At 46.4% G+C, this 24,703-nt stretch overlaps 2 pseudogenes; both read right to left on the bottom strand.

Annotated features, from left to right (window-relative positions):
- Positions 1–1,007: 1,007 nt before the first annotated feature.
- Positions 1,008–3,510, bottom strand: LOC123084061 (stearoyl-[acyl-carrier-protein] 9-desaturase 5, chloroplastic-like; annotated as a pseudogene).
- Positions 3,511–7,682: 4,172 nt separating this feature from the next.
- On the bottom strand, positions 7,683–9,728 carry LOC123082597 (organic cation/carnitine transporter 2-like; annotated as a pseudogene).
- Between the last annotated feature and the right edge of the window lie 14,975 nt (positions 9,729–24,703).

The following is a 24,703-nucleotide window of genomic DNA, read 5'->3' as shown; positions in this document are numbered from 1 at the left end:
TGATCTGTAACATACATCACTCAGGTTGTGATCTCACTCCGCTGAATTCCCTTGAAATCCCTAGTGGGGTTAGATGGTTTGGAGTGGGGTATGACGGCACCATGCAAGCGTTCCGCCGAAACCAGTCATATCATGAAAGTGGTGACATCATCATTCAATTGCTGACAACAAAAGAAACGAAGAACCTTGCTCCTGAGATCAACCTCGAGTTCCTCCAAACTTGTCAAGTTCACTAGATCCTCCAAGTCTCCCATTTCACTCGGGGTAATAACAAAGTCTGACATCAATGATAAATTGCTCATGTCCACAATCCCTTTAATATCATTTTTTTTCTCCGGGAGGCGTTGTAGTTTAGTCAGCCGAACAATTTCATTAGGCAACTCTTGCACATTTGTACACAAAAGTTCTAGCTAGGGTCTTCAGATTACCTAGCACCACCATCCCTGATGGCATCTTGTAATAAATATATTTAGAATATTTTGTAAGCAAAAATAAAAACAAACAAAAAAGAAATAAAAAATGTGGAAAAATGAATGAATAAAAGAGCGTTCAAGGCCTGTGGCCCATGCTGGGCTGGCAGGTGGGCCGGGCATAAATACCCAGTTTCCTTGTTTCGGCCAGGCTCTCAAGCGGTGGCCACGAGCATGATTTTTGACTATTTTGTTACCGGCAAGAACCGGTGCAATCTCGGAGCATTATATAGAGATTTCCGAATTCAATACTCAAAATGACGGGCAACTGAAGCCAAAATAAAAGAAACGTATAAGGATGTGTTCGTATAATTATGTCATTTCAAGCTATTTGGCATATGCAATGTAGATGTCTTTACATAACTCAACAGTTATTGCAGATTTTGAAGACAAGTACAATACAAAAAATAGAATGGTATACATATACCTGTCTTGAAATCTTAGTCAAAGCTGCACTTTCCGGCCTTAGATTCAGCTGAGAGGAACAATCAGCAACTGCTTCCCGCTCCCCTGACCTCGCTCCACCAGCTTCCTAAACCTTGTCCTAGGGAGCAGAGCTAATCCTGAGCGCACTGCCCTTCCCCGGACAACCCAGTGAGGTCGGCGACGTTCCACCTCTTGACCAGGAACTCGAGGATTTAGGCGTACGTGGTCCATGGCGGTGCAAACGCCCAGCCACTGTGCCACCGTGGTGAAGTGCAAACGCCTGCCCATCATACATCAGGTGTGCGGGCATCGTGATCTTCTTCTTCATAATGCTAGCGAAGGCTAGAACCGTATAGTCGGGATCGACCTCGAAGAGCTTCTCCACTATCTTGGTATAAGCAAGCTCATGGCGCCTTTCGTCAGCCGCCATGGTGCCGCATATCTGGGCCAGCTTCAAGTCCCCGTACTTCCTGGCGTGCCTTGCAGTGTTGCCGTGAGATATGAAGGTTGCTCTCTCTTGGAAAGATGTGTAAATGAAAAACTCATAAGGGTTGGCCTCGGTTTTCGGATCCTACAACAAGTAAGAACAACACAGGGTAGTTACAACAAACTGGTGTACTGTTAAGTCTTAACGAGCGAATGTATGTGTACGCTGGTTGCCGTTCTTAACTATATTTGTGAAAGTTTAGTAAAAAAAACGGCATGGGATGAACGAAGTATTGTCATTTTGACAATAACAAATTTTTGTTCCCTTCCCCCTTTTTGTGAGCAATAAAACAATCAACCAAGATAAATGGAAAATGTGACAAAGAAGGGTGACACAATCAGATACAAGTGCTTACCATTCCAGCACCAACCAAATACTGTATGGTCTTCTCCGCCTGCCTCATATCAGCCCTCCCAGTATTAATATACTTGTTCATGAGATCACCGTGCCGGTTCTCCTCCGCAGTCCATGCCCTCGTCCAGACTGCCCAGCTGGTTGGGCTGCTACTCGTCGCGGACGCCGCCATCAAGGATATTGAGCATTTTCTGATAGGTAGGGAGTGCTTCCTCAATGACCATGTCTCCAAACAGACATACCAAGTAGTCGTCGGGGCCGGGATATCCTCGGCTCGCTCCCTCAGCTCCTTGACTTCGTCATAAAATCTATCCAAGGAAGGGTCTGGCAGGTAGTCCTGTGGCTGCTAGGATTTCTCAACCGGCTCCAAGAAGACCAGAATGTTGTCCTCTATGTTATGTTATATATGCTTCAAATTCAAGTATAAAAAGAAAGGCTAACTTCTGACGAGTGAGCGGAGCGAGACCCGTCGCCGGTAGGATTGGGACTAAAGTCCGATGATGTATAGGTGGAAGACGGCGGCGGGCGCCTCTGAGAATGTGCAGGACCAGTGTGTGCCCCAGACCCGGCATTGTGGCTTGGTTGCGGCCTCCGACTTTAGATGCTAGGCTTTGGTGCGAAGTCTGTTTGGTATTCGGCTCAAATTTTCGACATCCCTTCATCAAGTGGATAGGAGTAGCGACATATGTTGCCGAGATGGTGGCTTCAGACTTACTGATGTATTAATTTGTAACGTTTTTGCGAATAATTAATAAAGTGGTTGCATGCATTGTCCAGATGCAGAGACCGGGGGTCATTCTTTTTTTTCTTAAATCCACACAACAAAAAACTAGACCATCTACAACTAATGCAATGTTTATTTGCTAGGCGGATCCCAAGTCGTCTCGGAAGTGAGGCTGTTCCCATTGTGCACTTGCTTCGTAGACTTATCTATGCATGCCTAGGAAGGAACAACAAGAGTACATTGGAGTAAAGGACACAGGCATATATATGTTGGTTATTCGCAAGAAGAAAAGTATACATTTGCTGAAAAACAGATGTCTGGACCACTTCACGGATTGATGGAGTCTTCATTCATTCATTGGATGACCAAAGTTGCCAAAAACGATCCAGACATCAAAACCCGGACATATACCAAAACTTTGAGGATCTTCTTTGAAGATGCCTTTAGAGAAACTCCAATGGGGCGATCTATTTTGTTCGTTTGGGTCATCCGGACATAAAAATTGACCCAATGGGGCGATCCGAACGGACACAGCGTCCGCTTGCTGTCCGTTTTGTGTCCATCCCGACCCAAACTGAACGCAAAATGGGCAACAAATGACTCCGCGGCGGACAAAACTGGGCACTCCTGTTGTTCGCTCTCGTCCGCTCCTCCCCTCGCGTGTCCGGCCTGCACCCACTGGGCAGCGACCCGCACTTCCTGCCATACGAGGACTCAAGATGTAGGCCACGGCGGCAGAGGATAGCGGCGGGCGGCGTGAGAAGAACGTGGTGGCTGCGGCGGGCGGCCGGCCGGTGGTGCAGGCCATGGCGGCGAAGGAGCGCAGCAGGCGGCCGGCCGGTGGGCCGGTGGAGGAGGCCACAGCGGCGGCGGCGGGTGGAGGACCACGGCGGGAGAAGGAGTGGAGGCGGGCGGAGGAGCGTCGCGGGAGGAGGAGCGGAGGTGGGCGGAGGCCGCGATGGCGTTGTGCCGAGGAAGGCTTCATGGGCGCCCACGGCGTCCTCCAGCGGGAGCGGGAGCACGTACTCGCTGTCGATGGCGGCGGCCATGGCGGCCGCGTCGGGCACGGAGGAGATGGATATGAGGGGTGGATGCTCTCGACGACCTCGCCGCGCAGGCGGCGCACCTCTACAGCGAGAACACGCGCGAGCGCGCGACCCCATGCTCTCGACGACCTCGCCGCCCTCGCGCTGCCCTGCCGCTACCCTACCAAGCTCGCGGCCTCCTTCCACGCAGCGGCAACAGCTCGTCGCAGGCACCGCTCGCCATGGCCGCGCTGGTGTAGACATACTCGACGGCGGCTGCGTCGCGCATGCTAGCTAGCTAGTTGTGGCTGCCGCATGCCGCGTGCACAACTGTGTGCGTGCGCGCATACTCGCCGTGGTAGCTCACGCGATGGAGCTCGCACGCCCAGCCGCCTCCCGGCCAGACCTGCGGTTGCCGCGGCTGCGCCAGGCCTCGCCGCACCCGACCCCGACAGCGCCCGGCAACGCACCGCCCGGCCTCGCGCTCGCCGCACCATGCTTGTGGCACTCGCCATGCCGCCCCCGCCATGGGGTTCGAGCTCGCCTGTCGGCCTCCCCGTGCGCTGCGAGCTCCCCTGCCATGCCTGCTACGTGTTTGAGGAAATGTCAGGGCGGACATGTCGAAAATGGGTCTGGCTACCGTTAAACGCACTCGCAGACCCAAATGAAAAAGCGGATACGGACGCGCGGACGGGCGATCCAAACAGACAAAAAACAGACGAAATCGTTGTCCGTTTCGGTTGGTCCGTTGGAGTTGATCTTAAACCACTCCTAAAACTAATAAAACGTGTAACTAAATCCAGAGACTTCGGAAGTATTTATGACAGAGTGTATGTGTTGTTGAGAGAGACCGTAAAAGAAGTTATCTTCCGGCGTTTCCTTTCTAGGGCCTCCAAAGCATCTTCAGGCTCCTCATCCTCTTCAACACAAAGTTCCTCTTTTACAGCTTTCCACTGTAATAGTGAAATGAATAAAAAAGGTTGCTTTAGCAATGGTAGATTAATAAGGAAACAATCATTATACATCAACACTCGCCTTGTCTTAAGTCTTACCTATTACCATTTAAACAGATTGTTTTGCCTTTGATTAAAGAAGAAATGATAAACATGAAACAAAATAGTCAGGAAACACACCGTTACACCCCCACTTGCATATGTGTTGTTTTATTCAGGATGACCTATATTGTGCACAACGAAATAAACTGGCCGAGGGCAGTGTGCTCTCTTCTTAATAAAATAACTGAGATTTTGTCTCCATCGGGTAAGTGTACACTATATCATGCACAGAAATGGCATCATGTTAAATTTCTTCGTAATTGCACAACCCGCGAGTACATGCACATGCTATATCTCGTCGTGCTCGCCTATGCCGCCTCGACATAGCCTAATGTCTATGTCGCGGACACGAAGACTTGGTTTAGTGTGAGTTCTTTTCAGCTCAGACTTTTCATTTGGGTTTCTTGGGTTTTCGGGGAGCGGTTTCAGTGTCTTTTACCGTAATTTCTTTTGTGTTTTTTTGCTGATAATATATATATATTTATTATAGTTTTATTTGTATGTTTCTTATTTATTTATTCTAGCATTTTTAGTGAAGTTTATTTTGTGTTTTCCTATTGGCATTTCCTTATTTTTTTCTGTTATATTTTATTTCTCTATTTTTATTCTTTTTCCTGTTTTTATTCCTTTATTCAAGCCTATTTCAGCATAATTTCTTTGCTGTTTTTTCGATTGAATTTTGTTTTGTGTTTTTGTTATTTATTTATTTACTTCTTTTCTGTTTCTAATTTTGTTTCTAAAAATACCCAAACACTTTTCAATAATATATTAACAACTTCTAAATATGTTAATATTTTTTTAATTATACTCACATTTGTTAGTACATGATGAACAAATATTAATACACAAAAAATAATTTTGAATAACAATAGGAATGTTTTCCCAAAATTATATCACAAATACTTTTAATACATGACAAACATTATTTAATACACGACTATGAGAAATGTGTAATAATACCAGGAGAAACTGCAGAAAATCATCCGAAAATCTGAGTACCGGAACTACCGATAGGCCAGCCCTCTTTAGGATTTGCCCCTTCTGGCTTGGAAGCTGTTATTCACACGGGCAACTCTCAAGCGCCCATCATTTGGCTGGCCCAAGTAGTGCAGCTTCATTATTATTTTTTCTTATTTTATTTTTACTTTTATTGTGCTTACATGTTTCCTCGTTTTTAAGGTAAAATACACTAATAGTTTTTTTAGAGATTCACGAAAAGATTTTATATAATAATTATATGTAACCAATATATAATCCATTTGATAATACAAAAGTTAAGAATGTGTTAAAGTTTGGCACACATTGAAAAGTGAAATAGTCATGAATTTATAAAAAGGTATTCACTCATTTTGGAAATTTTCATGTATTTTTTTCTAAAGGTGTTCACTTGTTTAAAAATATGTTCATGGTATATTCATATGCTCATGGTGCATTAAAAACAATTGAACTTTATCGAAAAATATAAATCACGTATCTAATAAATGTGCAACTAGTACTTCTTAAATGTTGCATGCATATTTAAAAATCTTCACCATATAGTAAAAAATGTGAAACTTTATTGAGAAAAATGTTCTTCTTGTTTTTAAAAATGTACCACATGTATATTGATGGCTGTGGGCTGAAATGTTCGGGGTTTTTTGTTGTTGTTGTTGTTCTGACGGTTTTCTTCCGGTTTTTCTTTTCTATTGTTTTAGTATAAGAAGAAAAAAGAAAAAATTGTATAGAAATTTTTTTGTACGGATCTCCATGCAAGTCAAAGGAATATATCATCGACAGAGACATACCAAAGTCTAGGGCGACTGAGACTTAGCAAAACTGTAATTTTATCTCGAACCAGAAGACCAACTACCATCAAAAGGAAATACGACATTATTAAACAGTATAACTCAGCTAGCTAGGAGCCCTCATAGCGCTTTGAGTCTTTTAGCCATCGGATCACATTCGTATGCACAGGATTGGCTGGGTCCTCGGTTTACGCTAATTAGTTCCTGTTCGTTTGCTGGTACCACCGTTTTGTGGGCCGCTGCTCCGCGGATCGAGTTACAACTTATGTCCATAATCCGGCCGTAAGGTCGAAGGCCCAGGTGCAGTCGAAAATGCAAAGCAAGAGCCTGATTCGCATGTTACCGCCGTATAACAGGCCAGGTCGCGGAAAAACAAACAGGCCAGGGCACTCCTCCTTGTGCCTCGGCGGTGCGCTCTACTAGCCCTCTACTCTTCCTCCTCCGGTGCCCTACAACGTTTAGTGAATTGGTGATGTAACGTATCTTTTTAAATATTTAGATTTATGTGAGGCTATGACTATGAGTGCCGTGGCGGTGGATGTGTACCTCAAGCCTCAAGAGTGCTCAGATCAATTCCCTGCTGCAGCTCGCAATTTGTCTTACTTGTTCATCTCTCAACTACACATAGGTACAGTTTTTTGTTTGTGGTGTTTGGTAGAAAGATTGCATGACAAATGGGCATCTCTGAGACTCTGAATCGGGAATAGCTCGAAAGATTGCTATATATTCTTCTGCTCTGACATTTCTTCTTCCGTTTCTGCCTTGCTTGCCTTATGTCAGTTAGCTTTCACTCCTTTAGACAGCCTTGCTGTTCACTTATTAAATAGATGTCGTCTTTTAGTCTGGAACCAACTTGACTTTTACCTTTCCTTATTACTCCCTCTGTAGAGAAATATAAAAGCATTTAGAACATTACTGTAGTGATCTTAAGGCACCTATCTTTGTGTCTATGACATGCGGGCTCAACAGATGGCTGGCCCACATGTCAGTGACCCAAAGGCATGTGCCTTTAAGGTACCGAAGCTGCGTCCGTTGACTACTGAATCCGCTTGAAGAAGCGATGCAAAGTTTGAACAGGCAGGTTGTGGCTTTTCTTTGGAGTCCAACGGTGCTCTACCTCCCACAATGCTATGTCTAAAGTATGCACGACTTATTTACACACCCACGTTATATTTCCAAAGTTTGTTGTTGGGTGGGCAAATCATTATCTTTGCTTTGGCAACGGCAATATATTAGTACTGCCAAGTATTTGTGAACTACTAGTGATGCCATGATGCCATTATTTTACTACCACGGTCTTTGGAGTAATAATGGACCACCACTTCATATATTGAATAAATATATGTATTGTGAACATTTTACCATAATATATCTTTTGCCATTTTCTTAAGATGGACGAGCGCAGCAACGCGCGCCTTAATAATCTAGTAAGGACGAGCTGCCGGCGAAGTCTGCACCGGCTCCAGGGGAAGTTGTGGATGGGCTCTTCACCTTGCCGGCGTCGCGCGTCTCTTCATCCTCTCACCCCTATTGAGGTCTGTCGCAGCTGTAGCCCCTCTGGTCCTCCGGCGCTCCATCCCGACACGGTGTTTGCCCAGCCTCTGCTAGTTGTCGCGCTGGTCGAGGATCTCGTGTTGCTTAATTAACTTATTCAACTTAATTAGCCAAAATGAAAACTAGACCACTTACATTACATATATCTATCTATTGCGAAAAATATATAATACTAGAAGATATATAGATGGAAGCGATAGATTAATTAAGGGAATTGCACGAGGTGAAGGTCGGTACTAGTGTCCACGTGGTGGTGGAAGGTGCAAGTGTGGTCTTCCTCGTCCATGGTGTCGGACATGGCCTTTCCCCTCGTCTCTGGCAGGCAGGCAGGCAGCGAACATGCCGGAGCAGCCGATGACGAGCCCGAAGACGCCGAAGGAGAAGAAACTGTTGCGGCGCCCCAGCGCGACGAGCACGGGCGCCGCCACGCCTCCCAACACCAGCGCCTGCCTCACCAGCCCCACCGCCGAGTTACGGACGGACGTCGGGAACAGCTCGATGGAGTACATGAGTATGACGTTGAACGCCGTGCACGTCGCGAAGATGGAGACCAGCTCGGCGGCCATCCGCGCCGTGCCCTGCGGGATTACGACGCACGCGAGGCTCCACAGCCCCGCCGCCGCCGTGAGCGCGACCACCGAGCTCCGACGGTTGATCCTGCCCATCAGGAGCCACGAGAGGATGGACGACGGCAGCTCGGCCAGCGCATTGTACGTGACGCTCAGGTAGAGGTTGGAGCCCAGGTTGGCAACGTTGAGCGGCATGCCGTAGTAGACCATGCCGACGCCGAAGCTGGCCGTCATGATCGCCGCCAGCCTCCGGAGCGCCCACGGGCGCTCCCGCATGGAGTGCAGCGTGGCGAACACGCTGCTCGCGCTCGCCCCCGCGTCATCGTCGTCGTTCACGGCACAGGCGTGTATCATGGAGAAGCTGGACGACGTGATGCCGCCGATCTGCATCTGCTGCAGCGTGTCGATGGCGTCCTGCCTCCTGCCGCGCACCAGCAGCCACCGCGGCGACTCCTGGACGACGAAGTAGAATAGGATGGCGTAGCAGAGGGACGGCACGGACGTCCACAGGTACATGTTCCGCCACGACGCCTCCCGGAACGTGTAGGCGAGCGCCGGGAGAGACAGGAACCCGAGGGTGAAGCAGAAGAACCCGGCCACGCACACCGTGTCGCGCCACCTCCTTCCCACGAGCTCCGTGGATAGGACCAGCGTGCACGTGCCAACCATGGACCTGCCGAACCCGGACACGAATCGCAGGGCGGCGTACGCCCACACGTTCGGCGAGAACGCGGTGACCATGCCAGAGACCGACATGGACACAATGGACGCGAGCAGCATCTTCCTGCGGCCCAGGAGCGAGTCGGCAAGCGTGGTGAGGAGGAATCCGCCGACGAGGCATCCGGCGAAGAACGAGGATGCCGGGAGCGAGACGAGCGCCGGGCCGGCGCACTCCAGTGACCACTCCGAGACCACCGACGTTACGGCGGGACGGTCCCACGCCCACGCGCCAGGCGGGAGCGCGCAAGGGGAGGCCGCAGCCGCGGAGCAGGAGGACGCGTCGGCGTCGGCGTCCGTGCAGTGCCACGGCGGCTCGGCGTCGGTGAAGACCGAGATGAACACCTGCTGCGCGTCCAAGGCCCACGCGAAGGCCAGCAAGACGGCCTTGAGAAGCTGCCCGGCGCCGGCGGCACCCATGTACGCCTCCATCGTTTCATCGATCGACGGCCTGGCTTTGTGGCTTGTCAGGAGCGGGGCGGCGGCCGTGTCAGCCATTGGATTTGGCACGGCGGCCGTCTCGGGTGCGTGCTTTCCTCCTGAGTTCGTCGCCGCTTGCTCACAAGTCGAGAGTGTGAGAACGATTCCAGTAGTGACTGGCCGTATTTATACGGATCGTGTGTGCCTCAACGAAGCAGAGCCCGCCGATGCTGGCTTGAGGGAGACAATGATATTAATTTTTTTAGGGTTATATTAAGGGGAGCGCTACGCGTCTACTGGCAGACGTTTAGTAAACATCCATCACCTCAATAGCCGTCGGATCTTCGCGCGCGAGCCGTCTGATCAAGCTCCTCACACGCGACTCGTCGGTGTCCCAACACACTAATTTCTGAAACAATAAACCAGTTGCAGAAACAATGGCCGCATTGCAGAAACAATCATGAAACAATGGTCGCGTTGCAGAAACAATTCCTGAGACAACGGCTGCGTTGCAGAAACAACTACCATGTTGCAAAAATTTGGAGATTGCAGAAACAATTCTAAAACAACGGCCGTGTTGCAGAAACAATTTCTGAAACAATGGCTGCGTTGCAGAAACAACTACCATGTTGCAGAAACTTTGAAGATCCACCCTCGAACACCCGCACACGAAAGCGGCGGTGCCTCCAGCATCTCTTCAGAAAAGCTCGGCCGTGGGTGTCTCCAACATCTCCGAGCAGGTCCCTGATTGTGTGCGTAATGGAGAAGGATGGGTCGCTGGGGAAGGAAGAAAGAAGGCAAAAGAAAACAAAAGATGTAGATGGGAGCAGTTGGATGAGAAGATAAGGCAGGATGCAAAGCGGTGCACGCCCACTGGGACACGCATCGCCCGTGGGAGACGGCGGACGAGTGAGAGAAAATCTGCCGGTTGACATCAAGCGTTTTCCTTATATTAATTTTGTTTTGAGGGTAATGATATTTGGGCAACGCTACACACTGGCCGGTGGATCTTTTTGCTGCCATGCGAGCCATTGGATTAAATATGTGATGGCCGTCAGATTTAGCTGTTGTCTTTGCAACAAGAATGATGTTGCGTTTGGACGTTTGCATCATAGTTCATGTTGCAAAACTTTTGCAATAGAGGCATTGTCAGATATCTTTTTCAGCGGAGCTAATGTTCCAGACTTTTTTTTGTCTTCGCTAGTGTTATGGAAGAAAGTTTTGCAATATCAGTAAGAGCATCTTCTATTTTGAAGATGTACAACAGCAGAAGTAAAAATTGACATCTCCAATAGATGATGTATATTTGAGATGTAAAAGAGCATCTCCAATAGATGATGCAGAATGGAGATGTAAAAACTAGTGAGCGGCAGCCGAATCCAGGCGGCGGCAGTGGGGATGGCGGCAGCGCGGCGTGATTCGGGGTGGTGGTGTCGGGGCAGTGTGGGGGCGGCGGAGGAGCGTCGGAGGGGCGACGGGGGTGGTGAATCGGGACGGCGGAGCAGCGGCAGAGGAGGAGGAGCGGCGTACGGGCGTCGGAGGGGCGCTGGGAGCTTGGTGCTACGGGCGGCCGACTTCACACGACGGGAAGAACGGCGGAGGCGGGGCGGGCGGCATGGTGCGGAGGCCCAGCTGTGGGTCGAGGCTAGGAACAAGCTGAGCCATCTAAGACCGCGTCCAGGAAGCCATTACGACAATTGGACCTCCGACGAAGCTTCGATTCGAAGCGGCAGCCAAAATCGAATCGGCGGCTGCGGGGGGCAGCCGTAGTTACTCCGGCGAGGCAAGCGGCGGCAGACATGTGGGCGGAGTCACAGCGGGGGTGGAGAAGGGCGGGCGGGCGGGCGGCGGTGATTTTGGGCGAAATCGGACGGCGATGGAGTTGGGTGAGCGCCGGGCGGTCGCACGGAAGCCAACTGAAGGCAGTTGGGCGGTTGACTCGTGGCTGGCATTTTTACATCTTCAATAGGTGAAGATGCAAATTTTCATTGTGAGGTATTCTATTTTACATCTTCGGAAGACGGTGATGTAATTTTTTCTATCTACATCATGTGTTGGAGACGGGTTTTTTGGCATTAGAGATGCAAAAGTTAGTTCTTTTTACATCTACATCTTTTTGTAAAAGTTAGTTATTTCAAGAAAATGACAGATATTTGTATATAAAAAAGTCTTCAATTTTATGTAAAAGTGTGCAAAACTGCAGAAACAGATCCGGTGCATGGGCTACGTATGGCAATTGTTTTTTTCTGAAAAATATATATTCAAAAACCATAGTTTAAAAATATATCTGAAAACAGTAGTACATGTGCATATAGATGTCTAGTATATGTGTACGAGTTTGCATCAATATATATTTCACATGTGGAGTACACACAAAAAATGGGCTTACTTTATGTTGTTTTTGGTGCCCCAAATTTGTCATATTTTTTGTGCGTAGCCTACAAAACAATATATTATTTAATAAAAATTCACATACATTGAAAAGATCAATATGCATCCATAGAAAGAAAATTGATTTTTTTAAAAGAGCTGTAAATGTCTTCTTAGGATTTGTTAATACTTTGTGGAGTCGCGGGGCCAAAAGGCCTTTTTTTGCAGTTTTCTCGAAGATCAATGATGTTGACCGTAAGAAAATATCTCAAACTATGTTACACGCGAGGATAGACAAATTAATTAGCCCGATATTGACGAATCTCAGCGCGAGAATGTGTCCTTGGAACAACTTTAACGCGCCAACCAAAATCGTCCTCGCGTGTCCGTTGGAATTGAAATGGACAAAAAATTCTACCTAAGGCGACGGCATAAATAGGCGCGCGTCCATTTTTTGTCCGCCGCGCGATCCCATCTTGGCCCAAATTTGGGCCTTGTTTACGCCAGCACGGACACGAAAGGGACGCATGCGATGCCCACCCTTGACCTCCTCTGGCCCGCCAATTGATTGCACATTGCCATTCCATCTTTCTCCCATCGACAACCATCACACTCGGCCGCCCTCCCGTTCGTGACCACCTTGGTAGGCAGCGGCCGATGTTTATGGGCTCGATCCCGGGGCACACTCTGGCATTGAATCGCAACCGAGAGAGTGGCCGTTTCTTTCCCTGGAAGGACTACTTCGAGACCCCCAACCCGCTCTTCAAATACCACCTATTCCGTCATTGTTTCCGTATGGCTAGACATTTGTTCAACCATTTTTGGGAGGGGGTGGTGGGGCTTGATAATATTTCGAGTGCAACGAGGATGCCCTGGAAAAGATTGGCTTCCCCTCTTATAAAAAATGCACCACCGCTATTCGGATACTTGCATACAGAGTTCCCGGTGATCTCATTGATGAGTATGTCCGAATAAGCGAGTCTATGTGCCTAGACTCCATGTATGGGTTCTATAAGGTTTTGATAGCAGTGTTTGGCCCGGAGTACTTGAGAGAGCCAAATGTTGCAGATATAGCCTGGTTGTTCGCGATGAATGCCAGCCGGGGCTTTGCAGGGATGCTTGGTAGCATAGATTATATGCACTAGGAGTGACAGAACCGCCCTTCTGTTTGGCAGGGGCAGTATTGAGGCTATGTCAAAGCTTGCACTATCATGCTCAAGGTCGTGGCCTCACAAGATCTCTTGATTTGGCAATCTTTCTTCGGCACGGTCGGAGCTCACAACAATATCAACATGCTTCAACGCTCTCCTGCGTTTGCAAGGCTTGCAGAAGGCAATTGTCCAGAGGTCAATGCTAAGATCAATGGCCAACACTAAAACAAAAGGATACGACCTAGATGTCGATATGTATCCTTAGTGGACTACTCTTGTGAAGACAATCCCCAACCCTATAGGGGAGAAGAGGAAGAGATTTTCCCAAGAGTAAGAGAGTGCTAGGGTGGATTTGGAGCGTGCCTTTGGTGTTATTCAATCTCGATGGGGCATCGTTCGGTATCCTGCTAGAACTTGGAGCACCAAGAAGTTGTGGGAGGTGATGACTGCTTGCGTGATCATGCACAATATGATCGTAGAAGATTAGTGCCTAGAACGTATATATGACCAAGGGTTTCGCCTTCAGGGTGAACATGTTGTGCCTAAGCATGGAAGAGCGGCAATGTTTGCACAGTTCATCAAATTTCTTCATCAAATACATGATTGTGAAACTCACATTCAACTGCAAGATAATTTGGTTGAGCATATGTGAGATCATGTTGGCCAATAGATATATAACCTATCCTTTTTAAATGTATTTGAAATAATTTAATTTTTATTTGGGTTATAAACTACGAGATATTCATTTGGCTGTGAACTATGAGATATTTGTATTTTGTTTCAATTATTTAAACTAGGGCCAAATTTTTATATGTTTGCAAAACAAACATGGTAGGTCCGCTGCGAGGACGAAAATGTATTCGCATGATGGGTGCACGGCCGACCCAAACACAGAAAGGAATGGACGAATAGCGGGCAACCGATCCAAACGAACAAAACACTCGTGCATTTGGTTTGGCGTATTGAAGTTGCTCTCAGTCACATGAAGCTGGATTAATTCGTACAGATTATGAAGGACGAAATTAAGGAGGGCCTAGCTAGCGGGGTCAGTCGGCCGGGAAGTCACAGCACACATCAATTTTGAATTAATGGATACGTAGTGCCTGGTGGTGTACGAATTCATGCATGTGTGCATGCATTGGAGAGAGGTGCGTAACGTAACGTGGCTGCCCGTGACTCCTAGCGGCTGTTGCAAGCTGCTAGTTTTTCCAACTGCATCGATCTGTGTGAGTGAGCTGCGTTCTTTCTTTTTTCCAACTGCATCGTCGTAAGTGTGCTGTGAGGAATGATGCCGACGAGGAGCGTCGGTCGACATGGACGCCCATCCACAGCTAGCTAGCAAACAGTAGCCGCCAGGGCCTAGCTAGGAAGAGAGAGATTGTCCGTGTCGACAAGAGTGAAGGAAGATGGAGTACTGTGGCGGCGGCAGCAGGGCATGCATGTTATGCACTCGCTGGTAATTGTTTCACGAGCTTTGCTACAGTTACGGACTCAATCTTGCGGACAAGAACCTACAGACTGACATGGGAACCGTTGATTGGAAAGCAGATGGTCCCACACTTAAAATCAGGAGGTGGTGGGAGATTAGGAGAGGGACACATAATCTCGTAAGCTTCCGCCGTGACTTATTGTCCGTAAGTCTAGGATTTTCGTTGTTTCACTCACTGATACAATTAGGCTAATCATAATGGAGGTAATTTAGACTAGTAACATGCATATATGTTACTAGTTTATGTTATTATCTTCATAATGGATAGTGTCATATATGTGATAATATAGATGTCTTCATTTATTATTATTTTAGACTCATTTTACATTGAGAAGCGTTATGTAATGGCAACATATTATGTTATTCTATTTGCCTCTCTTTTCATTCACTATTTATCACCTTATTATTTTTGCTTATGTGATATCTATGTTACTACGTATGTTACTTCACTATGACGATAAAGAAAGAGAGGAGGAAGACAAGTACAGAAATGAAGGAATGACACGGATGCCCTAGAGAACTGAAGACACTATGCATCAAGACAGGCTAGTGCTTGATTGGTTCTTGCGCGAATGAAGGAATGCATATGCATGTTGACAAATGATAAGTCAGAAGAGGAGCCTAGCTAGCTAGCTAGCAACTATATGTGACTATGTGTGTATATGTAACATAGAGTGACACACATCGTGACATTCATCCAATCCAGGAGACACATCACATCGACTCGACATCCGCCAAACTTATTTCCTACTTCCACTTACCTACACAGTGGTTAGATTCAAATACCACTAGCAAAAAAGCCCGTGTGTTGCAACGGGAAAAAAAACCACACATCCCTAACACAATAACCAAGACTAAAGACTCCAAAAGATCCACGGTGCATCCCATCTGTGTTGCCACTTATCCTTCTTTCTACTCTTGTCAACGGTGACCGCTATGCTCACACAATCATAACACGTTTGAATATGGTAAATTCTAAGGTGTCTGTCTCTCCGCATAAGATGAGGAATCTATTTTTTTTCTTGGAGGGTTTGCCAAGGCGTGCATGCATGGTAATAGATGATTTTTTTCGCCTCCAAACTTATTTTGCTGAGGTTTTGATTTCCAATCCAGATATAGCCAGTATGAAGGGAAGCTGGATCGTGCACTAATGATTAAAATTGCAACCTAAGTATCATTAAATAAATGTTTAACAGGTAAAACGACATCATATTCAGATTCTACATATTTTTCTAGTCAAATTTCATATATAACGTGCAAAATTAGAGTTAGGTTTAAAAGATATGGATATTTTTAAAAATCATTTGAATCTACCCAAAAATAGTGGATGGACCGCGGGTTGATTAACCAAAAGATTATAGGATTTTCCAAAAAGAATGGCAAATCGTTGACGAGCAGATGCACATCTCCCTTTATGAGTAGATATAGATTAAAATAGGACCACGGGTTAATTTCAAAGAATGGCAGGGGGTTTTCACAAAATTACGACGGATGGGCGGAAGTACTTCTCCCTATATTAGTAGGTATAGTAAAAGAAACTATGTGTTGCAAAGGGAGAAATAAATCCGTACACACCACTAACGATCCAAACCGTGGAGATCTTATGGAACTCAGCCTAGAAAGCAAACTTTACCTAAATAGATATCGTTAACGACGAACCAACAGAAGTGCAAATAAGATCGAAGTGAATCAATGGAGATGTGGATGGAGGTGTGGGCAAAGAGAAGGTAGCCATTGATGATGAATCACATGGACCCATTGGCGACACAAAGAATAGCATGCGACACATGGTGGGGTGGGCGAGGTCAGCTTGAGGGCCTTATCATTGACGGATGTGTAGGTCAGTGTTGTGAACGAACATCATGTTCTTGTGCTTCCTGGCATATGCTCTGATCCACCGTAGTGTCTTCCATCATCCAAGTGATCGATCTCATAGCCTTCGAAGTCCTAATCACCCATGGCTGCCGCCGGCGTAGACACAACCTCCACGATGTTGACGATGGACGTGAACATTCAATCTTCATGGCTAACTTGTCTTTTTTTTTGTTAAATTAAGTACTCATCGGTCCAACTCAATTTTGCCAAGAAAAATGTTGCGTATTCGATAATTATAGTTTATTGGTTTGTGCCACAAAGTAACTTATCGGCAAAGAAATTTGAGTTTATATTGTTGATGCGCCATTTCGAAATGGTTTGAATCATGATGTAAATAGAAAAGATATAGTTAAGCGGAGTAAAATTCCATTTTAAAATGGCAAGACCTACACCATTTACTTAAGAGAGGAATAACGTTATTACCAACTACACACCATGAGATTCATGAATAAGAGGTTGATGCATTTATATAGTCTAGATATAGGTTAGACTTAGTCTGCTCTCACCCTTACATCATATAGTTCAAACTTAATCTACATCCGCATCGCTTGTTTAAATTCACTGGATCAAGCTCGCAGCTCAACCAAATTAGTTTGTTCCTTAATACCTTCCATTTGATATTGCATACTCGGCGACCTACTCTCCTTATGCAAGACGAGCGTAAAAAAATTCAGTACTTTTGGACTTAATTTGAACTTTTAAAGCTATTATTTGTTGTGCAGGGTCGGTCCTGGGATGTTTTGGGCCCTAGCCTCAAATATGCGAAGTGTGAGCAGCACCACGGATAAACACAGAGGAATAGGGGGTAGACCACAAACCCTAAATTATTCCCAACAAATCAAGTTTTTCTTTCCTTTATGTTTTATGAGCCAAACCTAATCATGTTTCCTATCCCTAGCAATCAACTCTTTGGGCCTAGCCCATCTCGATTCCTTTATTTTTTTTCTTTCCTATTTATACAAGCATACCAGATCATGGGCCCCTCCTCCGCTCGGGCCCTGGGCGGTCGCCCCTTTGGCCATACACCAAGGCCCGGCCCTATTGTTGTGTATGGAGGCGATAATGCTCCATCTACGAAGGAAGCTACGTAAAGTAACGTAACCTTCCTAACCATAATTCTCTTCCCCCTGATTTTCAGGGGGGTGGGCCCCCTCAATCCTCTTTAATCCAATCCCACTTGTCCACGTTGGCTATTACTTAAGGTATGTAACATTTTTTTACGTAAGTGTAGCATTGCCGGTATGGAGAGATACATTACGGAATCAATCATGAAAAAAAATGCATAATGGATCCAATTAATGGGAGCACGTTGCATACACACACGTAATAGGAAATTCCTTGACACCGAGGCAATATTCTTAGCTTATTGAGGGCACTGTCATTTGGGGAAATAAAAATAGTAACTTAAGACACATTTCCCGCAAAAAAGCAACTTAAGACATGTACTGATTGCTGATTGGAGGGAGATAGTGACCAAGAAAAATGTTGAGCAAGCGGCCCGCATGAGGTCTTCTCGTCGTGTGCCCGCCCACACGGGGACTGGGCTGTGCCTTTTGCTCTTTTAAGGAGTCCCGTATCTCCTACAAGCGGCCGGTGTTGTGCAGCGGATTTTTTCTTATAACATGGCTCTCTTTGCTTGTTTGTTGATGCGGCTGCTCTTTTATAGGTAATAAAATCTCGTGGCTGATCCTGTTTAACTACAGCTGCGTAGCTCTTCTATACGGCGGACATGGACATTGTGACTCCCTGGTCAAACTCCATGGTGGCTGGGACGTGATTGTGGGCATGCATGGCTCTTGGCTCTATATAATTATAAAGTTGCTCTTCTCGCAGGGAGAGCCATGCATGCATGTCCCCCGAGTCCTTCTTTTATCGGCCGTCTCTTTTTTCCACTGGCTGCCGTATTCTCGTACAACTGGACGGCCTAGGACAGGCAATACATGGCGTGATTGGTTGTAGGCCAAGAGATGGAAAGAAACGTCCTGGGTTCGATCCTCATCAGACCATTAATTTTTTTTTCCTCCTGTAGAGGCCCATCAAGACTGCGTTTGGTTGGTTTGTTTGATGGGCTGAGCCCACGCTAGCTGGTTGTGGCGTATCAGGTTTCGTTTGGACAGTAGCGCACTAAGTTTTTGATGGTAAGAAGCAATAGTACCACCTCGGATGTAGAAAAAAAATATAGATGAAAAAAATTGAAAACGTAAATTCACGGGAGGAAGCGTATTGTGACGGTGAACCCACGGAGTCAATCCGTGCTTTATTATTATTATAGATATATGCTTCTAATAATAGGTATTCCATCCGTTCACAATTATGAAATATTCTAATGTTTTTTCTAATCCGAATGTATATACACATTTATTTTTATTTTTTGTGAAAAAAGCAATCTGGTTCTATTTTAAAAAGGTTCACCGAAAGTACAAAGCACCCAAACATATAGACACATTTTAGTGTCGTTATTCACTCATTTAGTCCGTATGTAGTTCATATTAAAATATCTAAATCATCTTGTAATTGTGAACGAAGGGAGTACCGTACATATTCAGCAATAGCTAGCTAGGTTGCCGACATACTTAGGTACGATCAAGCTGCATGCATGCATGTCCGTGGGCCGGGGCCCCACAAAACCTTCCAGAAAAACACACATAGCCCCCTCAAAAAAAAACACACATAGCCAGTTACAGCAAAGATTCCCGAATAAATGCATCCATCATTTTTTTTTTGCCGGGATAGAACTTGTATTACTCAGAAGAAAAGTTACAATCCTTATTACATTGTTCGATAGCCACAGCAGGGCAGAGCCTAGCCAAACTACTGTACGACCATCAATCCTACCACAGTTTGCCATAGTGTGATTAGCAAGATTATGAGTACGTCTAATGTGAGTAATACAAGTTCTCCATTCCCCCTTGACCTGCATGATCTCATGAACTACGAAACAATAGGATGAACTTTGAGAACTTTTGGATCAGAATGCCCGGGTTCCTATCTACTGTCCAGGAGGCATGGAATGAAAATCACAACCATGTGAGCCATACTATGTGTTACACCACAAGCTGAAGAAGACTAGCATCAGGCTAAAAGTGTGGAGTAAAACTCTCTTCTCAAACGGGAAAGTCCAGCTCCACATGGCTGTAGAGATTATCCTTTGCCTTGATGTTGCCCAAGAATCACGAGCCCTCATCTTGGGGGAGCTTGACCTCCGTGCGAGGCTCAAGAGACGCGTGATAAGCTTGGCTGTACTTGAGAAGGCTCGGAAAAGGCAAAACTCTAGAATCACAAACATTAAAGAAGGGGATGCTAACACAAGATTCTTCCACCTGAGAGTAAACCATCAGAGGAGGAAAATTTTCATTCATCGCCTAAAGCACAATACGGGTTGGGTAACCGATGACAATCACAAAAAGGACATTATTCACTGCCACTTTTCCTCGATCATCAAGAAAGGCCCCCGATGGCACAAGGATCTCAACTGGAGTAGCTTACCCACCCCGGCTTGTGACCTCTCGGACATCAGAGCTCCTTTTACCATTGACGAGATTAGGCGTGTTGTGTTTGACTCTCGAGTGATAAGGCGTTGAGGCATGATGGCTTCACGGGTACGTTCTTCAAGGCATGTTGGACATCATAAAGGTGGATGTCAAGACCGTCGTCGACCACTTTTCCAACCTCCATGCCCCAATTTCCATTGGTTGAAACTTCGCCAACATTGCGCTTATCCCCAAGAAAGACGGTGTCAAAGACATATCCGACTTTAGACCTGTAAGTCTGATCCATGCTATCGCTAAGCTTATTGCAAAAATAATGGCGACTCGCCTCTCTGTTCACATGGATGACCTTGTCTCACAGGCCCAGAGTGCCTTCATCAGGAAGCGGAGCATCCACGACAATTTCATCCAGCGATGGCAATGGGTAGGGTATGTGTGGGTACAACCTCCTCTTGCCCAAACCCATACCGATAGAAACTTTCTATACCCACCCATTTCAATACCCATGGGCACAAATTGACACCCATGCCCATACCCACCGGGTATCCTATACCCAATGGGTATCCAATGGGTACAACATATATAGCATTTAAATTTTAAAGAAGTACATACATGAGTGTAACATTCAAGTGATGATGGGCAATCAATCTAGTACCGACACGACGTCCTCTGGTGTGTGGCCAATTCCAGCCGGCAAGGGATTGCGATAAGTGGTTGGTGGAAGCCGACATAGTGGAAGGCGGCGACGGGAACTGGGGTTTGCTAGTTCGAGAGTTGGAAGAGAGTGTGTTGGTGATGAGTCAAGATTTCATCATTTCGGGGAGTCACATAGGACATAGGAGGAGTGTGAGCTGGTTGTTGGGAGCCTATTAGCTATGGTTGGTTTAGGGAATAAGGAATTAAGAGTTGGGAAATAGGAGTTGGATGTAGACCCCACATATCATTGGAGTTATTTTCATTTATTAATATTTTCTGGGTACCCATTGGGTTACCCATGAGCACAATCTCATACCCATGCCCTACCCATATATTTTGCGGGTATGGATACCCATTACCCATGGGTACAAAATCTTGCCAAGTCTTGCCCATGCCCACTATTTTCGGGTAGGGTACCCGCGGATACCCATACGCATGGGCGAAATTGCCATCCCTCATCTACGTCCGCAACCTCGCTAGACATTTTCACCGGAACAAAAACCCCATGTTGCTTTTCAAGCTCGATATCAAGAAGGCTTTTGACTCGGTTCAATGAGACTACTTAATTGATTTGTTGTAGCACCTTGGCTTCCCAACGCGCTTCGGGGGTTGGGTTTCGGCCCTTCTATCTACGGCCTCTTCGAGAGTTTTGCTCAGTGGCACGGTTGACGATCCCATCAGACACGGGAAGGGCCTAAGGCAAGGGTGAAGGAAATATGCCCTAGAGGCAATAATAAAGTTGTTATTTTATATTCTTATTCATGATAAAGGTTTATCATTAATGCTAGAATTGTATTGATTGGAAACTTAAATACATGTGTGAATACATAAACAAATACCGTGTCTCTAGTAAGCCTCTACTAGACTAGCTCATTGGTCAAAGATGGTTAAGATTTCCTAACCATAGACATGTGTTGTCATTTGATAACAGGATCACATCATTAGGAGAATGATGTGATGGACAAGACCCATCCGTTAGCTTAGCATAATGGTCGTTTAGTTTTATTGCTATTGCTTTCTTAATGTCAAATACATATTCCTTCGACTATGAGATTATGCAACTCCCGGATACCGGAGGAATACCTTGTGTGCTATCAAACGTCAAAACATAACTAGGTGATCATAAATATGCTCTACAGGTATCTCCGAAGGTGTTTGTTGAGTTGGCATAGATCGAGATTACGATTTGTCACTCCGAGTATTGGAGAGGTATGTTTGGGCCCTCTCGGTAATACACATCATAAGCTTGCAAGCAAATGACTAAATGAGTTAGTCACAAGGTGATGTATTACGAAACGAGTAAAGAGACTTTCCGGTAATGAGATTGAACTAGGTATGGAGATGACGACGATCGAATCTCGGGCAAGTAACATATCGATGGACAAAGGGAATTACGTATGTTGTCATAACGGTTCGACCGATAAAGATCTTCATAAAATATGTAGGAGCCAATATGGGCATTCAGGTTCCTCTATTTATTATTGACCAGAGAGGTGTCTCGGTCATGTATACATAGTTCTCGAACCCGTAGGGTCCGCACGCTTAATGTTTGATGGCGATATAGTATTATATGAGTTATGTGATTTGGTGACCGAATGTTGTTCGGAGTCCCGGATGAGATCATGGACATGACGAGAAGTCTCAAAATGGTCGAGAGGTAAAGATTGGTATATATGATGATGGTATTCGGACATCGGAAGTGTTTTCGGGGGTACCGGGTACTTATCGGGTCGCCGGAAGGGGTTCCGGGCACCCCCGGCAAAAGATATGGGCCTTATGGGCCAAGAGGGGAAATGCACCAGCCACAAGGGGCTGGTGCGCCCCTCATATGGGCCGGCCTAGGAGGAGAAGAAAAGAGGGGAAGGGAAAGGAAAGAGAGGAATAGGATTCCCCCTTCCTTCCCTCTCCCACCTCTTTCCTTTCCCCTCCGACAAATATGACATGGGGGTGCGACCAAGGGGAGGACCCCAAGTAGGATTCAGACTACTTGGAGCTCCTCCTGAAAGCCTCCCCTCCCCCTCCCACCTATATATATGTGGGGGGGCGCCCTAGCACACCCCACATCAATTGTTAGCCGTGTGTGGCGCCCCCTCCATCGTTTACACCCCCGGTCATATTTTTGTAGTGCTTAGGCGAAGTCCTGCGGAGATGACTTCACCATCACCGTCACCATGCCGTCGTGCTGATGGAACTCATCTACTACCTCGACGTCTTGCTGGATCAAGAAGGCGTGGGACGTCACCGAGCTGAACATGTGCAGAATGCGGAGGTGTCGTGCGTTCAGTACTTGATCGGTTGAAGCGCGAAGAAGTTCGACTACATCAACCGCGTTGTGAAACGCTTCCGCTTATGATCTACGAGGGTACGTAGACACACTCCCCCCTCGTTGCTATGCATCTCCATGGATAGATCATTGCGTGTGCGTAGATTTTTTTTTTGTTTTCCATGCAACGATTCCGGACAAAGGGAGGCCGCTGTTGAGGGAGTCCTGGATTTGGGGGTCCTCAAGATTCCGGACTACTGAAGGTGGGCCATACTGATAGGCCATGAAGATAAAAGCAGAAGGTCATCCCTCGTGTCCGGTTGGGCTCCCATATATGTAGAAAGGCAAGTTAGATGTCCGGATGTAATGATTCCTTCCTCCTCAAGTCATCTCTATACAAACCCTAGGCCCCCTCCGACGTGTATATAAGCTGGAGGGTTTAGTCCGTACAGGCTAATAGAACAATCACAGGTTAGACCTCTAGGGTTTAGCCAATACGATCTCGAGATAGATTAACTCTTGTAATCCCCATACATGTTAAGATCAATCTAGCAGGAAGTAGGGTATTACCTCCATCAAGAGGGCCTGAACCTGGGTAAACATCGTGTCCTTGTCCCCCCTACTACCACCAGTCCTCAGATACGCAGCTTGGGCCCCCTACCTGATATCTGCCGGTTTTGACACCGACAATGGTGCTTTCATTGAGAGATCTGCTGTGTATTCGTGAGAAGCAATCGGTGTGTAGGATCGAAAGTATGTCTAGAGGGGGGGTGATTAGACTACTCGACCAAATAAAAACTTAACCTTTTCCCAATTTTTAGTTCTTGGCAGATTTTAGCTATTTTAGGACAAGTCAAGCAATCATCACACAATTCAAGCAAGCATGCAAAGAGTATATTGGCAGCGAAAAGTAAAGCATGCAACTTGCAAGAATGTAAGGGGAAGGGTTTCGAGAATTCAAACGCAATTGGAGACACAGATGTTTTTCCCGTGGTTCGGATAGGTGGTGCTATCCTACATCCACGTTGATGGAGACTTCAACCCACGAAGGGTAACGGTTGCGCGAGTCCACGGAGGGCTCCACCCACGAAGGGTCCACGAAGAAACAACCTTGTCTATCCCACCATGGCCATCGCCCACGAAGGACTTGCCTCACTAGCGGTAGATCTTCACGAAGTAGGCGATCTCCTTGCCCTTACAAACTCCTTGGTTCAACTCCACAATCTTGTCGGAGGCTCCCAAGTGACACCTAGCCAATCTAGGAGACACCACTTTCCAATAAGTAACAAATGGTGTGTTGATGATGAACTCCTTGCTCTTGTGCTTCAAATGATAGTCTCCCCAACACTCAACTCTCTCTCACAGGATTTGGATTTGGTGGAAAGAAGATTTGAGTGGAAAGCAACTTGGGGAAGGCTAGAGATAAAGATTCATATGATAGGAATGGAATAGCTTGGTCTCAACACATGAGTAGGTGGTTATCTCTCAGAACATATGAGTTGGAAGTGTAGATGTGTTCTGATGGCTCTCTCCACGAGTGGAGAGGAGGTGGAGGGGTATTTATAGCCTCCACACAAAATCCAACCGTTACACACAATTTACCAATCTCGGTGGGACCGAATCAACAAACTCGGTCGGACCGAAATAGTAAACCTAGTGACCGTTAGAGATTTTCGGTGGGACTGACATGCAACTCGGTAGGACCGATATGGTTAGGGTTAGGGCATAACATAATCTCGGTGAGACCGATTACACAAACTCGGTGAGACCGATTTTGGTAATTAGC

This window comes from Triticum aestivum, chromosome 4A (assembly GCF_018294505.1).
Source record: "Triticum aestivum cultivar Chinese Spring chromosome 4A, IWGSC CS RefSeq v2.1, whole genome shotgun sequence".
Lineage (NCBI taxonomy): Eukaryota > Viridiplantae > Streptophyta > Magnoliopsida > Poales > Poaceae > Triticum > Triticum aestivum.
Note: the sequence above shows the minus strand (reverse complement) of the source record. Positions and strands in the feature narration are given on the sequence as shown.